This window comes from Schistocerca cancellata, chromosome 8 (genome assembly GCF_023864275.1).
Source record: "Schistocerca cancellata isolate TAMUIC-IGC-003103 chromosome 8, iqSchCanc2.1, whole genome shotgun sequence".
NCBI lineage: Eukaryota > Metazoa > Arthropoda > Insecta > Orthoptera > Acrididae > Schistocerca > Schistocerca cancellata.
Window position 1 is genome coordinate 508,315,542 of NC_064633.1, and position 12,464 is coordinate 508,328,005.

The 12,464-nt window shown below is 43.0% G+C and overlaps 1 protein-coding gene across 1 annotated transcript in view; it reads left to right on the forward strand.

Annotated features, from left to right (window-relative positions):
* The first annotated feature begins 1,929 nt into the window (after positions 1 to 1,929).
* LOC126095084 (uncharacterized) overlaps positions 1,930 to 12,464 on the forward strand; it is a 40,763-nt gene continuing 30,228 nt past the window's right edge. The window contains exon 1 of the mRNA XM_049909769.1: positions 1,930 to 1,952. The gene's annotated coding sequence lies outside the window, so the exon portion shown is untranslated. The remainder of the gene's footprint in view (positions 1,953 to 12,464) is intronic.

Below are 12,464 nucleotides of genomic sequence, written 5' to 3' on the forward strand. Positions count from 1 at the left end.
TCTTTTAGTATCATTTGGAATTATTACTGAGATGGCAGAACAATTTATTTAGATTTTTTATAATTGAAAACGTTCACTATTTTTCATTCTCATAACATAAAATTCAGAAAGGATTAATATTTATTTAACAACTATTTGTTTTGTTGTGTGAATAAATGAGAGTGAGTGAGAGTGTATACGTGGGACATACGTAAAGATTCAGTATTATCGCATGTTAAACATTATGTGACTGTATCATGGGAAAGTGATAAGCTAGCAATTTGCAATGAAAAATGTAGTTTCCCCACCTTGCTGACGACGTATGTCCAAGGGTGCTTGCTTTTGTAAGAAGGCAGCCAGAATAGCCATTTGCAGAGTAATAGTTTTCTAAAGTTATTTCAAGATTAGTTTTCTTTTCATTTGGTTTTGTTGAACATTTTATTAATATTTGCATGATGAAGTGACATAAATGCATCTGTGTATGTTGATTGGCAAAAGGCAGTTTTAGCACGAAAAAGAACTGAAGAATTGTTTCGATTGGCTGGTCACTTTGAACAACCAATCTGAGTTAAGCATTTCCTGCCCATTGCAAGTAGTTATAGGCCCTTGAGAGAACGGCAGTGGGTGAGTCGCTAGTCAGCTATCGGACGTGCAGGTCATGTTGAACGCTTCCATCTTTATTATGCGTAAAATGACGAAATAATTGGCTTCTCACGTACAGATTGTGTGGCCATAATAGCAGTTGCATTTACGGACAGTTTTGTGAAGTTTGGAAGTTTTCGGATTGTTTTGTTGGAAAGAGAACCGCGTGTGAACTTTCGGCCTTTGTAAAATTCCGCGTGGCATGTTTCATATTCGTCTATGGAATATTAGGCGAGCAATTTCTTTATTAGATATCCACTGGAAAAGGACCGAATATGAAACTCGTATATTGTAACAGAGTAATAACTGTAAATCGCGGGTAATTTGGGTTGGACTTAGTACATTCCTGACTGCCTTGCGTGTATACTGGGTTGTATAAACTGTGAGTTGAGGATAGTGATATTATTCGCTAATTAAATACGGGCTGATGGCAAGTGTTTAATTTTTAACCTAAAGAAATAAAAGAAGCATTGCAGAATTCTGCCATTTTTTCTAAAGAGATGAAGTAATCGCACTCCAATTTGTTGTAAGATATTACAGGATAGCTTGCTACCAGAGTTTACGCGAACTTCGCAAACGTCAGTATTGACGGTGTTTTTCCTCAACGCTGCTTTTAACATCGTCTGGACAGTATCTACGTATGCGGAGAAACGGGCTGGTGATCGGACGCCGTACTGGGTAGGTGTAACTTTTGTAGTGCACAGTACGACGAGAGAAAGTCATCAAACATTTACGGTTCATTTTTAAACCTCCACGCCGCAATAAAAGTTTGACAGGGAAAAGTGTCGCTGAGTAATGGTACCAATACATGAGTGTTGCTTGCACTTAATTGCTGAAAGTGGTACAGTACTATTTTGCCATACCTGTACATACAACAGCTGTAGAGTGAATATTTTCTCTGCTAAATGTTCAATGGGCGAATGAGCGTAATAAGCTCTTTCAAACTCGTTGTTGTTTGTAGTGTACGACCTGAGAAATGAAACGTATGTTTAGTACTACTACAGAATTATAGGTAAAAAAAATCGTAAAACGGATTCAAGGAAATGAAAAATATGTCAGATAAATCACATTATCTGAATTCCCTCAGTGTTTGATCATGAAGATATGGTAACCTTAAGACTGTGAGCTAGGCAAACAACGGAAGCGGCTTTGTCCCGTGTGTAGCGGTTTCTGTGAAACAGCTGCAAATCGCTTGGCCTTGTTTCAACAGTTTGTCTAGGTGCGCCGCACATGTGGAGCATCACACCGACCTTGAAAACTACTGTATAAAAGAGAGTATAAAAGAGAACCCTCGCACCCTGTCAAGCAGAGAACAACGCCGCATCACCAAAGTAAGTATTTTTCTGCTACTGTCTGCCTCATGCACTCTACCAGCTTCCCGGAATAGTGCACAAATAATCGGTACGCATGCGACAGCATTGCTCCTGATATGTTCCAAAACGCCACGCATAAAAATGAGATTTTCGGCGGCTCATAGATCGAATTTTCTTGGTGATCGAGGCAGGATCGAGCGTTTTGGGTCCACTTGTATACTCGTCTTACCGTAAGTATCCTACAGGACACGGTTCAATTTAGTTTAGTTTAGGCGAATGGAGCAAATCGGTTGATTCTCTTTGCATTAGATGTGGTCTCCGGCGCGCCTTATGAGGCTTATGAAGGCTTTATTTAGTTCATAGGCGGTTCCTGGGAAAACCCGAAAAACGATTTTCGGGTACCATAACCCCGCCGAGGATTGAAAGACGGCTATGCACAGCAAATGGCTGAAATTTTTGCGTTAGATGTGGTTTCTGGTGCATCTTATGGGGCTTATGGAAGCATTGTTTAGTTCACAGGCAGTTCCGGAGAAAAGCCGAAAAACATGGTTTTTGGGTACCAAAACCGCGCCGAGGATTCATAGACAGGTATGCGCAGCAAATGGATAAAAGTTTTGCGATATATTCCTAAGTTCCCTATCTCGAGCAGCTTCTAAAACTTCCTTTGTTTCTTTTCTGAGATACAGAGGTTCAAAGTGACCCTACTTTATACATAAAATAAGCACGTACAATCCGGTGTGGGGGGAAAACGTAGTTCCTAAAGTGACGTAGCACGCAGAAATATTCTGTACAGTGTCCCCGTTATCGTCAGGAGTGTTCTGAGAACCCTATGGCGATGTAGTACTGAAGTACATGCAAAATTATTGTGTACATAAAATCCGGTCTGAGCTGTAAGATTATACAGGGTTATTACAAATGATTGAAGCGATTTCACAGCTCTACAATAACTTTATTATTTGAGATATTTTCACAATGCTTTGCACACACATAGAAAAACTCAAAAAAGTTTTTTTAGGCATTAACAAATGTTTGATATGTGCCCCTTTAGTGATTCGGCAGACATCAAGCCGATAATCAAGTTCCTCCCACACTCAGCGCAGCATGTCCCCATCAATGAGTTTGAAAGCATCGTTGACGCGAGCTCGCAGTTCTGGCACGTTTCTTGATAGAGGAGGTTTAAACACTGAATCTTTCACATAACCCCACAGAAAGAAACCGCATGGGGTTAAGTCGGGAGAGCGTGGAGGCCATGACATGAAATGCTGATCATGATCTCCATCACGACCGATCCATCGATTTCCAATCTCCTGTTTAAGAAATGCCGAACATCATGATGGAAGTGCGGTGGAGCACCATCCTGTTGGAAGATGAAGTCGGCGCTGTCGGTCTCCAGTTGTGGCATGAGCCAATTTTCCAGTATGTCCAGATACACGTGTCCTGCAACGTTTTTTTCGCAGAAGAAAAAGGCGCCGTAAACTTTAAACCGTGAGATTGCACAAAACACGTTAACTTTTGGTGAATTGCGAATTTGCTGCACGAATGCGTGAGGATTCTCTACCGCTCAGATTCGCACATTGTGTCTGTTCACTTCACCATTAAGAAAAAATGTTGCTTCATCACTGAAAAGAAGTTTCGCACTGAACGCATCCTCTTCCATGAGCTGTTGCAACCGCGCCGAAAATTCAAAGCGTTTGACTTTGTCATCGGGTGTCAGGGCTTGTAGCAATTGTAAACGGTAAGGCTTCTGCTTTAGCCTTTTCCGTAAGATTTTCCAAACCGTCGGCTGTGGTACGTTTAGCTCCCTGCTTGCTTTATTCGTCGACTTCCGCGGGCTACGCGTGAAACTTGCGCGCACGCGTTCAACCGTTTCTTCGCTCACTGCAGACCGACCCGTTGATTTCCCCTTACAGAGGCATCCAGAACCTTTAAACTGCGCATACCATCGCCGAATGGAGTTAGCAGTTGGTGGATCTTAGTTGAACTTCGTCCTGAAGTGTCGTTGCACTGTTATGACTGACTGATGTGAGTGCATTTCAAGAACGACATACGCTTTCTCGGCTCCTGTCGCCATTTTGTCTCACTGCGCTCTCGAGCGCTCTGGCGGCAGAAACCCGAAGTGCGGCTTCAGCCGAACAATACTTTATGAGTTTTTCTACGTATCTGTAGTGTGTCGTGACCATATGTCAATGAATGGAGCTACAGTGAATTTATGAAATCGATTCAATCATTTGTAATAGCCCTGTATAGTTTTGCGTTATTTCTATTTCACATAAGTAAGCTATCAAAATTTTACTGATTCATGGAGTTCTTCCATATGAGTGACATGCCGTGCTGTAGCAGGGAAAAGAGGGAATGTTCCTGTCCAAGCACAGGAAAGGCGAATATGCTCCTGTTTATTACAAGAAAGCTGGGTACCAGCTGTTTCATTCTACATTCCTCTGTTCCTCTAAAAATTTCCCGAAAGCTCTGGCATGCGAGCGCATTCGCGCTTTTTTTGTGCTGAGGGAGAAGCAGGCAGTGAGAAAGAGACGGGAAAGTAATGTGTACTGCTTTATGTCTACCTGGAGTGGCAAACGTAAGTTGTAATTGGCAGCAGGACGTGACCGGGGTGTGACGCAGGATCTGATGGCCGAGAAAAGATTGGTCTCAAAGTAAGGCGCCAGCGATCCGGAAGATTACTTATCTTTATTGTCCATACTGAAGCAGGCACCATCTATTGCTCTCATAGCAAGTAGCTACGTAATTAAGTTCACAATACAATTCACAAATCCACAGTGCAATCCAAATCGTAACTAAGTTCTAAGCCCATGGTTGTCATATAAGATCTATACAATAACATTTCGATATTAACACAGCTAGCGAGCAAGAGCGAGTGGCCGTCGTCAGGTCTGTGCTCCCGTTATATTTTGTGGCCATAGAGGGAGCTGCAGGCAAGAACTACTGAATAAGGGGCATGAACATTTTGCGGCCACGACGTGAAGCTAAAGCCGTCGGCACACGGACCGTGCATCCGAACGTTGAGCGTTGAGCGTGCCGAGTTTCTGACGTCATAGCGTGGAAGTTCGGGAGCAATATCTGGCATGTCAGATATTCTGAGCGTGCGTCTGAGCGTTGAGCAATGAGACGGCCTAACGCCAACTACGTCACACGCACACCGTCTCCCTTCAGTACAGAGTTGTGAGGCGCCATATTGGCATTCATTTCAAGCCTATGTGTATATTTGCCGTTTCTGAGCACCAGAAAATTGAGAATCACTGGAAAATCCGTTGTTAATTGTGTGATCCGTTCCACTAATATAATGAGAAACATCATATTCGTGACAAAAGAGTTATTGTAACTTGCGTATTATGAGAGTAGGCTATTTGAAGGCACCGGCACACTGAAGATCCACCCGAAACGCGTTGTTCTTGGTACAATTTGTTACAATTACATTTCAATTAGTAACATATCTACGATTAAGGTTTCCAGCATGGAGTAAGATACTATCATTAGAACGAAGGGTTTGTTGTTGCTTGAGCGTAATGAGTAGAATCACTGACTTGTAATGAGTTATTTGTCGCGTCTAGACACTTCCAGATTTTTTTCCTAACATTCGCGTTTTTATTAAGTTCTGATACTTTATTGTTAGTTTAATATAAGTATAGACTATAATATTTGATGTTATGTAAAAGATAAGTTCACCTTTTCTTGAGGGGTGACTGTTCGATTGGCTTAATCTACTAGATAGCTTGCGCTACTTGTATAAAGATATTTTGATCCTTTCCTTTTACGCTTCGTAATTCACATGTTGCAAACATTCTGCTACTTGGTAGGAACAGTGATCAAGTAAGACTGGCCTTGGGAATGATGAAATAATAAACATTATTTATTATTCTTATGCGGAGAAGTATTCCAAATTTGTACCGCACTGTTTGTAACGCAAGTTTTATAAGCCTGTGTCCTTATTGATTGGACATAGTACTTTCCTTTTCGTGGACGATGGAGGAAATGTGCGTTTTAATAGAGCTAACGTGGGAATTTTAGGCTGGCCCGTTGAGTGCACAGTGTGATTTACGAACTAGAAACATCCCTCAACTGCCGCTGGAGTGCGTTGCCATCGCGTATACGACGTTGGGGCCCACGTACCGTGTGCACAAGTCGCATCGTTGCTGAGCGTTCAGCAGCACGTTGAACTTGGCACGCTCAACGTTCGACAGCACGGTCTGTGTGCCGACGGCTTAAGGCCGACCACCGCGCATGTGTGGCCGGGCCGAGCGACGGCAGGGCGCGCGTGATTCGGTTAGGTCCGCGGACGTAGCATACTAGATGATAACAGACAGTGGTTGTGGGATAGGAAGAGCGAAGGGGGCAGTCGCAGTATGAAAGAAACAGGTAGGACGCAGTTAACAGTGACAGAATAGTGCTCGGAAAAAAGTGAAGGAGACAGTGCCAATGGGAGAGGGATAACGAAAAGGATAAAGTGTAAGTTGGTGAGAGCCAGTGATCGTGAGAGACAGAGTCTACAACAGTGACAACGAGAAAGAGAGAAATAGTGACAATGAGAAGAGACAGCAGCAGCGGGAAGCAAGGAATGAATGAGATCTTAGTAGTAAGAGAGAGCAAGAGGCAGACAGCTACAGTGAGAGGAAACTGTAGCAGTAAGAACAAAGAAGGAGACTATGACTGTGATGCAGGGGACAGTGACACAAAGAGAGAACGAGTTGAGCTGAATGAGTGAGTGAGACTGGGAAAGTGGTAGTGGGTGGGTATGAGAGACTTACAACGCTGGACTAATTGGTGTAAGTTACAGCTAGGGGACCTTGTGGAAGTGAGAGCAGAGTCGCATGTTAAAAAGAGCGCGTACAAGTTAGCATGCCACAATTTTTGGGAAAACACTTTAAGATGCTGAGGATGGTAGGAAGAGGCAGCCGGTACCCCACATTTCAGTCACAATCTTTTAAATGAACAGGAGCATGTTCGCCTTTTTTGTGCTCCGATAGGAGCATTTTTCGCCTGGTTTATCACACTTTTAGATTTCCCACCTCCGTAGCAGAGGTCGCTAACGAACGCCGCATCAACCTGATTTGAATCTTAGTTCTGTATGAAAATTTTCCCCACCATCATTTGGCCAGCATACAGAGCATAGGCGGTGACGTTAAGTTCCCGCTCACGAGCCTTAAGCCGTCGGCACACGGACCGTGCATCCGAACGTTGAGCGTTGAGCGTGCCGAGTTTCTGACGTCATAGCGTGGAACAGCACGTTCGGGAGTCTTTCCGGACGGGCAGAGCAATATCTGGCATGTCAGATATTCTCAGCGTGCGTCTGAGCGTTGACCAATGAGATGGCACAACGCCACCTACGTCACACGCACGCCGTCTCCCTTCCGTACAGAGTTGTGAGGCGCCATATTGGCGTTCATTTCAAGCTTATACGTATATATGCCGTTTCTGAGCACCACCAAATTGGGAATCACTGGAAAACCCGTTGTTAGTCGTGTGATTCGTTCCAATAAAATAATGAGAAACATCATATTCGTGTCAAAAGAATTATTGTAACTTGCGTATTTTGAGAGTAGGCTATTTATAGGCAGCGACACATTGAAGATCCACCCAAAACGCATTGTTCTTGGTACAATTTGTTATAATTAAATTTCAATTAGTAACATAATTATCTACGATTAACGTTTTTAGCTCCAGGCAACACAGTGTGGATAGGCACGATGAGTGAGATTTTTGTATAGCGTAATGAGTAGAGTCTCTGTCTCACAATCAGTTTTTGTTGGGCCGGTGGTTCGCGTCCTAACACTTCCAAATTTTTTTCCTAACATTCGCTTTTTTATTAGGTTCTGATACTTTATTATTAGTTTAATATAAGTATATGCTATAATATTTGATGTTATATAAATATAAGTTCACGTTTTTTTGAGGGGTGACTTTGTTCGATTGGCTTAATCTACAGGACAGCTTGCGCAACTTGTAAAAAGATATTTTGCTTCGTAATTCACATGTTGCAAAGATTCTGCTGCTGGTTAGGAACAGTGATTAAGTAAGACTGACCTTGGGGTTTTACTAAAATGTGGGAATGATGAAACAATGTTTATCTAATGCAGAGAAGTATTCCAAATTTGTAACACACTGTTTGTAATGGAACTTTTATAAGCCTGTGTCCTTATTGGTTGGACATGGTACTTTCCTTTTCGTGGACGATGGAGGAAATGTGCCTTTTAATAGAGCTAACGTGGGAATTTTACGCACGCCCATTGAATAAACAGTGTGATTTATGAACTAGAAACATCCCTCAACTGCCGCTGGAGTGCGTTGCGATCGTATATACCACGTTGGGGCCCACGTACCGTATGCACAAGTGGCATCGTTCCTGAGCGTTCTGCAGCACGTTGAATTGGCACGCTCAACGTTAACGCTTGGCAGCACGGTCCGTGTGCCGACGGCTTTAGCGTCAGTGCTCTCGATTAAATTCCGAATCCCTCAGCACCACATTACGGGGTCAGGACTGTTGGCGCTGTTGATTTACGTGTTCAGACGCTGTTCGCAAATCCTTTTTTCGTAAATCAGTGTCCAGTACTGCTTCTGGGTGGACATATAAACACTCCAGTACAGAAGTCGCAAATGCAGTTTTTGCCGCAGGATTATCTCTCCCACAATTAAAATTCGCTCCCGCGTAAACGCTTATCATTTTTGATTAAACGCAGCGACTTCGCCTCCATCGAAGGGAAGGACGAAATATTGCTCTGAGCAAGAAATTATTCACCTCTTACATTTAACTGAAGATAAACACTCATCGTTCTGAGTAATTTTTAAACCGAAAGAGCTGATTTTCAGAGGCCATCCGTGCGAAACAGCTATTGGAAACTGATATTTGACTCCACTAGTAAAAGAGATTCAGGGTTTAACACGTAATCTCGTCAGAGAATATTGGTTTCTGGCGTTTGGTTTAAGTCGTCCACAAACTGTACTGTGGATAAACGTAGCAGTGAAGACTTCAAGCTCGGCGTTCCCCTTCGTGCTGTTCGAGAGGCATAGCCTGTGTGCTGCCACTGAAGTTCATTCACTCCCTTCTCTCATAATCATACAAAGCAAACGTGAAACGCCACTCTCACCCACTTAAGCAGAGCCTTCGTTGCCCGTTTAAGAAGAAAGTCCTCTATAATTAGAGGGTTAAACCTATCCCTAAAAGCCGTCGACACACGGAAAAAGTTAGGTAATGTTGACGTGGAGTTCTACTTGTTTTGTGACATCACTTCCTGCTATTTCTGGTTGAGATACCACTTCTTCACGTGGAGCACAAAACAAGTTCTGCGGTATTTCGGCAGCGTCCCATGTAAAGCAGAACCAACAGGAAGCAAGAATGTTCTCTACGTCACGAGCAGAAAGCAAGACGGCATAGTGTTCAAGTGGCTCTAAGCACTGTGGGACTTAAAATCTGAGGTCATCAGTCCCCTAGACGTAGAATTACTTAAACCTAACTAACCTAAGGACATCATACGCATCCATGCCCGAGGCAGGATTCGACCCTTCGACCGTTGCAGCAGCGCGGTTCCGGACTCAAGCGCCTAGAACCGCTCGGTCACAACCGCCGGACGTCATACTGTACCTGTTGTGCTTAGAAGAAGCTCATATTCGATACACGTTACACCCTACGAATATATGCTGTTTCTAGGCACCAGCACGTTGATTTCTCGAGAACCTATCGTTGTTGATACGATTTGTTGTAATAAAATGACGGAAAATGTGATATTGGTTGTTTTTCGAATTTACTTATTCTCGCATTATATCTCGTGTGTAATGAGAATAAGCTCTTTTAAGGCAATGAGCCATTTTAGTTTCATGAAAACGTGTGGTCCTTATGATTTACTATACAATTCTCAATAACATTTCTGGAAGAAAATTAAAAGTAATGGGAGATGTTTAGAGACGACTTGCAGCAGGGCATAGCAAAAAAAAAGAGAGAGAGAGAGATCGGATGAGGGTTCGCGTCGCGGTAGGTCAAATTTTATGTATTTTTTTTTTTTTGTTTTTTCACTTTAGCGTTTTCCGAAAAGTTGTGAGATTTTCACATGAAATCACTAGAAATAATTTCTGTAATATTTGATGTTATGTGAATACAAGTGCGTTCTCTGTCAGGAATGACAGTGATTTGGTGAAGCTGATGGCTTTCCTGAGTGGACATGGATCTTCCATTTTTATCTAATTACATGTTCACGTACTTTAAAGTTTTTATTTATATTTACTACAGAGAGAACAACATGACTAGCATACGGTCAGGAAAGGAAATGTTCGTTTTAACCGAGCTAACGATGGAATTCTACACGCTTCCATTTTTGTGAACTAACTGTATGGTTTCCGACCAAATAAATGCCACAACCACCGCTTGCATGGCCTGTCGTTATTCCTACTAAACTGTTGACACCTTGCGCCTGTACGGCAAGAACACAGAAATGCATATGTAAAAGCTTACACTCCTGTGAAAACATACGGAAATGAAACTGGTCAGCAAGTGTTCGTCGTTCAATCTTGTGAAGGACATATGAGCTTAAAGCCATTCGGCTCGTTCGATTTTTATGTTCAGAATAACCTCCTCTATGATTCGTCCTCCCTTCGGTAGAACGTTGTTTCTCTATCTTGATTCTTACGCTGCTGTTACTTAAGAACTCTATTGTTGCAACGTTCTTCTTCACACTGTCAGCCACTAATGAAGCAAACTGAAGGGTCAGATTTAAGATCCCAACAACAAAGAAGTCACGGAAGCAGAGCAGTACCTTGTCTTTCAGGCGAGAGTACGGAAGGAATTCAGCCACTGTCCTTTTCATGGTAACATCTCACCATTCCGACAAGTTACTTAGGAAAACAAGCTGAATCAAGAGCAGGATGGCCAGTTCAGTATTTTAACCCTTCTTGTCCCAGTGTCGTAGTAACACGCGGTTTCGTTCTATCTCAAACACAGAATTTTCTTATAGCCTATTCGACAGTATCATAGAATGGAAATTTCAGTGGACATTCCAAGCTCGTCGCAGCATTGAGCCTTCATTCGCACATTTGCTGCTTCTTCTCTGCATAACTTCGAATGGATTCGTTCTGAAAATTGTGCGCTAATTTGAACAACATTGTTCTAGCAGATAAAATATTCTTAATAATGTGGACTTCAAGAAGGAATTTTTCACTCTCCAGTGAAGTGTTGTTTCGAAATCTGCTGGCAGATTGAAGTTGTCTGCCAGACAAGGAGTCAAACCCGGAACCTTACCTGACGCTTGTGATGCTCTTACTGAATCATCCAGGCATAACTTGTCATCCAGCCCCAAGCTACAAGTCAACCTCTTCCTTTCCAGACATCAAAAATCACACTTTCAAATGTTCTGGACTAGTCGTCTGGCCACATCCTACTGGAAGTTCCCGTAATGAATTTATTATTCTGGAGAGGAGTTTGCGCTTGCACTAGCTTGGACCGTAGGAGGAAGGCAGTGGCAGAATAGAAGCTGCGAGAGGTATTAGTGAGTTGCGAATGAACAGCTCAGCTGGTAAGGTGAAAAGCAACGAGCAGACTGGTATCCAGTTTTAATCTCTCAGGAAGCTTCAGTTTCTGAATCTACATCTACATCTACATCTACATTTATACTCCGCAAGCCACCCAACGGTGTGTGGCGGAGGGCACTTTACGTGCCACTTGTCATTACTTCCCTTTTCTGTTCCAGTCGCGTCTGGTTCGCGGGAAGAACGACTGTCTGAAAGCCTCAGTGCGCGCTCGAATCTCTCTAATTTTACATTCGTGATCTCCTCGGGAGGTATAAGTAGGGGGAAGCAATATATTCGATACCTCATCCAGAAACGCACCCTCTCGAAACCTGGCGAGCAAGCTATACCGCGATGCAGAGCGCATCTCTTGCGGAGTCTGCCATTTGAGTCTGCTAAACATCTCCGTAACGCTATCACGGTTACCAAAAAACCCTGTGACGAAACGCGCCGCTCTTCTTTGGATCTTCTCTATCTCCTCCGTCAACCCGATCTGTACGGATCCCACACTGAGGAGCAATACTCAAGTATAGGTAGAACGAGTGTTTTGTTAGCCACCTCCTATGTTGATGGATACAGTTTCTAAGGACTCTCCCAATAAATCTCAACCTGGCACCCGCCTTACCAACAATTAATTTTATATGATCATTCCACTTCAAATCGTTCCGCACGCATACTCCCAGATATTTCACAGACGTAACTGCTACCAGTGTTTGTTCCGCTATCATATAATCATACAATAAAGGATCCTTCTTTCTATGTATTCGCAATACATTACATTTGTCTATGTTAAGGGTCAGTTGCCACTCCCTGCACCAAGTGCCTATCCGCTACAGATCTTCCTGCATTTCGCTACAATTTTCTAATGCTGCAACATCTCTGTACACTACAGCATCATCCGCGAAAAGCCGCATGGAACTTCCGAAACTATCTACTAGGTCATTTATATATATTGTGAAAAGTAATGGTCCCATAGCACTCCCCTGTGGCACGCCAGAGGTTACTTTAACGTCTGTAGACGTCTCT